This window comes from Drosophila miranda, assembly GCF_003369915.1.
Source record: "Drosophila miranda strain MSH22 chromosome Y unlocalized genomic scaffold, D.miranda_PacBio2.1 Contig_Y1_pilon, whole genome shotgun sequence".
NCBI classification, from domain to species: Eukaryota; Metazoa; Arthropoda; class Insecta; order Diptera; family Drosophilidae; genus Drosophila; species Drosophila miranda.
In genome coordinates, this window is record NW_022881603.1 from 16,510,393 (window position 1) to 16,515,424 (window position 5,032).

At 43.7% G+C, this 5,032-nt stretch overlaps 1 long non-coding RNA gene across 3 annotated transcripts; it reads right to left on the reverse strand.

Moving 5' to 3' along the window:
- Positions 1-1,730: 1,730 nt before the first annotated feature.
- On the reverse strand, positions 1,731-4,108 carry LOC117189436. Of its 3 annotated transcripts, none has more exons than XR_004473406.1 (4): positions 3,674-4,108; positions 3,354-3,598; positions 2,898-2,935; positions 1,731-2,284 (listed from the first exon to the last, which is right to left on the reverse strand). It is a non-coding gene; the product is annotated as an uncharacterized LOC117189436 (long non-coding RNA). The 3 variants fall into 3 exon arrangements; XR_004473405.1 differs by having other exon boundaries at positions 3,075-3,598; XR_004473407.1 differs by lacking the exon at positions 2,898-2,935.
- Between the last annotated feature and the right edge of the window lie 924 nt (positions 4,109-5,032).

The following is a 5,032-nucleotide window of genomic DNA, read 5'->3' on the forward strand; positions in this document are numbered from 1 at the left end:
AAATGGAGCAGGTTTTTGATAGCCATGAGTCCGACGCACCTCTTCCATAAAACATTCTCGCCTCCGACATATATCCCGTAGTGCTTCTATTGAGTCTATTTTTTGATTCAGGATTTCATGTTGTATTTCCGGCCGCAAGTTTCGGCGAACGATCTCGACCAAAGTTTTATGAGAAAGAGGCTGCTCTAACCTGTCAGTGAGCTTTTGGATTGCGTAAAAAAATACCTCGAAAGTCTCTTTTTCTCTTTGTTTCCTATCGCGAATCATCTGTCTAATGTCTACGTCCGTCCGGGAATCTCTGAACTGCTTCCTCAACGCTTCACACAGATCCATCCCCCGCACTGAGCCAGCTGTCTTGTGATACCTCCAATAAAAATCAGATGCTTTCCCTTCAAACAGAGTGTTTGCATTGCTGCACAACAGCATAAAGTTCCCTTCCAACGTTTGATGGGTAAGGGCCTCTACTCGGTATATAAATGAATCCACGCTTATGGAGTCTGAGGCTCCCGAAAAGCGAAGCTTCCAATTATTCATTATATGACCCACCTTGTCAGGTCTCTGAGCTAAATCAGATGCTGCTGATCTAGAGAGCGAAGTCCGGAGTGGAGGTGTGTAAACTGCGCCCTGGTTCCCCTCGGGAATTTCTAGCAATTGATCCAAAGAAGCGTTCATATTCAGGCTCCCTACTGACGGCTGCGGAATTTGCGCATTAGAAGCTAGACGAGCTTCTACAGTGGTACTTATCATTTGAGACATCTTCTCCGTCAGGTGGATAAGTAATTCATTCTGCATACCCCTAATAGCCGCCCTGATCTCCCTAGACACTTGATTTGAATTATCCGCTTGATTTGAACTAGCCGCTTGATTTGAAGTAGACGCTTGACTTGAAATAGACGCTTGACCCTCCGACCCTGCTTGGGATTGCTTACTGCCTCCCGCGAGAACTGACTTTGTCTGCTGTCTAGTCTTGCCAGGCACCAGAGGAGGCTGACCAGCCGTTGGGGCACTACAAACCGCATTGCAAACTGGACAGGTTGTTTGTGTCTTAAGGTATGTTCGCATGCATGTTTTATGGAATTCATGCTGACAAGGAGTTCTATAAACATCTTCGGGGGCCATTGTGACTTTGCACAGCCTGCAACAGATTGCTGAGGCGCTTGCCCCTTCATCATCAGACCGATCCAAGCCCATCTTTCTTCTTATAGGTGTTTACAAAAAAAACTATCTGCTTAACTCGTAAAGGTTATGTATGTTTTCTTATATATATGTAATAAGGAAATTTAAAAGTGAAATGAAATTTGAATATTAATTAAACAAAAAAACTTTCAACTCAACAGTTTCAAATAAAAAAATACTACAAAAAAATTCTAATGGTTTGATCTCCCAGCTAGCCTGGCTCCCTGCAGAGCCTCTCTTAATTGTCCGAATTATTTCACCAAGTACAGCTAAAGAGGAAAATACTTTCTGGCAAGTTAGAACACCTAGGCCGTGGGCAGTGGTAATTCTAAATTCTGCGCACCTGCGTCCAACAGCGCTTATAGAAGCAGTGATCCAAACTGCCAAACAAAGATAAGACAAAGCAAACTGAGGCACTTAATGAAATGATCCGTGGTCAGGAGTGCACTTAAGCTAAATGCATCACCAGTGAATCCAAGACGGTTCAGTTTTCCCTTGGTCCCTCAGGCATAAAGTTGAGTAGCACTTACAGCGCAGACTGAAATGACATGGACAACAGATAGCTTCTTAAAGCTATTCTAGTAGTATTCCTATTAATCACGACAATCAGGCTATTTGTACAGAAATAAGTCAAACTCACTCAGAACCCTTAGAATCGTGGCCCGGAAACATACCCTGGGGCTTAGTTTTCTATCGGTGTTCCAAAGATCCGTAAGAGAACTGAATGAAAGCGGAAATGATTTGCGTTTCTTTGTCTTCAATAAAGACATCGAACAGTCGATGGAAGGAAAATTTTAAAAGTGAAGGTTTGTTTTAGGTCATTGTTCGTGAACCACACCCCTAAGTACAAATTGTAATAATTCCCACCTAACAGTGAGGCCCCACGTTGGGCGCCAAAAATAATAATTAATGTCACGTGCAACCACGATGTAGGCGAGATGGTCCTCTCAGCTTGAAGCGGCACGCTGTCAATTTTCCGGCTACTGGCTCGTCGGCCACGAGTGTGGTGTTCTTGTTTATTTGCTCCTAAGCTGAGGCCTACCCTATTATTATTCTACATTTAATGCGTGTCAATAAGCCATATGAAACCGGACGGAAAGCACAACACCTAAAACGAAAGACAATAACTGCACTGGTGAACGGACAACGAAAAGAATTCCTCAGCTGTTCATGAGGAGTGATGTTCGCCCACCCTACCTTGGTCTTGCTGTGCCCGATACCACATAATTTGTTACAAGACCCCTTATATTATGCGAGACCTACAGGGGCTTGCTGCAGGAGATCAAACACTATTTCTTCTACTCAGACATTATAAACGTTTATTTATTTCTAATGACTAAAATTAGTGATCCCCAGTAATTTAATGTTCTCATTTGCCCTTCCCGAGTATTGGCTACGACTTAATTTTAAATAATTTGCGTAAAGTACTGTAAATAAATAAGAAGCTTAGGCTAGATATGAGAGAGAACAGATGATTTGAATAGGAGTGAAAAGAAAAGAAATGTAAGAAAATTTTATGTGAGCAATTGCTGGCATAGCGATCCACCAAAAGAGAAGGTGTAATGTACGAGAGGCGTAGGGAAAAGAATCAAGAGGTGACTTTCTGATGCCCTCTCTTTTCAACCCACTAATTGGGTGCGCTCCCGTGGCGAACTTTCATATTTTTATATATTTTTCGAACTTTCATACACATATTTTATTTATTCAATTGACCGACTTACAGGAACCTCCATCGACGAAGCGCTTCCGATTTGGGCCCCTGAAAAGTATAAAAAAAGAACACACACAATTCGCACACACAAAAAAATTGAGATGACGACCGAGTGGCTCAGGCAGATCGAGTTAATTTTAACGGTGATTGCCTGTCTCTTTTCTTCCCGTCCCTCACGCCGCCCTACATTCCTCTGCGCTCAGTCTTGCATTCCTATGTGCAGATTAGCGGCGCTTATCGGGCACCGGTATGTGGGGGCTCGCCCGCAGCGCAAAGTTAGGTGGAGAGAGATAGATAGGGATAGAGAGCTAAAGAAGCCTAAATGAGAGGGAGAATAAAATAACTCGGGTATTGATGCTTAGAGCATCTGACTACGATCCGTTATTTGTTTCTTATATTTGATTCTTTTTTTTTTTTGTTATTGTTATTTTGGGCGGGGCTGGCCTTCTATGAGAAATTTTCTAACTCGATCTGCCACTATTTGTCGCCACTGAAGAACACTTTTTTTTCTTTGCCTCCTCCCATGCGCACGGGGTATGGACGCATACGCGGAGCGATGAACAAGCCGACGCGGCTGCCGTCTGCCGGGCACTAGTTGGCCTCTCCTCTCTGGCTCGCCGAACTGCTCCAAGGCGACGACCCAAAGCTCCGGCGAATTTCTACGAATTTCAGCTGGCGGTCGTGGAAGACGAGCCTCCTCCAATTTAAGACCTATGGAAATTTGCACCCACAGAACACCTTTATACTCTTTCGCTAGGCTGTCTTTTTTTTTATTCCACAACTTACCCAAACGGGTGACCCGTCGAAAGGGTGTATCGAAGAGGTTTCACTAATCACCGTCTCACTTCCTGGCTACTTTTCACTAGTTATTGTATTTATATGGTTTTTCTCTTTTTCCTTTCTTTGAATATTCAACTACGGCTGACACTATAGAGGACACTTGGAGAACAAAATCCAATGCTGTCGACCAGGCTTGGAATCCCGCAATGGCGTCCAATGCCATCTATTTATAGCCGTTTATCTTGTCCGACTTCGACTTCGAACTCGCTCTCCTTTCGACGAGGAAGTCTGACCTGGCTCTGACCCACTCTTTGATCCCAGGCCCTCTTTGCCGACTGTTAAAGAGAGTTTGTCTTGCCTCTCGTTAGACGGTGCCTAATTTTCGGCGGACCCCAAAAACCCTAGGCCTCCTCACAGCAGCTACAAGCCTCACCGTACAGTCCCCAGCATCTCACAACGTTCCCCCTCGTTTATATATAGGGATTCTACTTTCAATATATTGAAATATAATTAATATTTGATTCAACAAAATGTTCGACTTTATGCCACTTATTTGGGAATTCCGCCCAGTGTGCGCCCACAGAAATGGCCGCCTCGCATGTCAATCTCCATTCAAAGGAGTGTGGAAATTTGCCTGTTAAACGAGTGTTACGGCAAAGATATGGATAAATAATAGAACCAACCCACACGAGAATCATTACAAAGAAACATATGAATATACTCGTATTTCTCGTATTTATTTATGACCATTTTCAATCATTATAACGAGAAAAGGACACCGGAATGAAAAATTTGCCATCAAAGCCTGCTCTAATTGCCGCAAAAATGTAATATAATTTGATCAGCAATAAATTTACTATACATCCCATAAGGATGCACATTTGTTGGTCAATTTACAATTTACTGTCAAAATATGCCGCAGCAGCAAAAGTGGCCGCCAGGTCAGGTCGGTTTGGGCCACTTGACCGCATTAGGGCCGTTCGGGCAGCAAGCCAACCAAAAACTCATTTCATGCAGAAATATCTATGCATGCTTCAACTGAGATGCAGACCTAAGCAGGCTGCCCATGCTTCCGGCTACTGCACGGGACACAGGAAGAGTGTGAACAGCAAACAGGCCCATGGCCTTGGCTGGCGCTGTTTTCCCTCCAGTGGGCAAGGAAAAAGTTCACTTGAAGTTCAAATATTTGCGTGCCACATAGCCAACGTGCCCGCCCAGACACTGTCCGCCAAAACTCTGGGATATTAAGTAGAAAAGGCAACAGGATACTGCAACAGAAATCAAATAAAAACTAAAAAAGAGAGCTGCAAAAAAGCGTGGAAAGCGCAAAGAGCTTAAAGAGTCAGGCGAGAGAAATTTTCCATC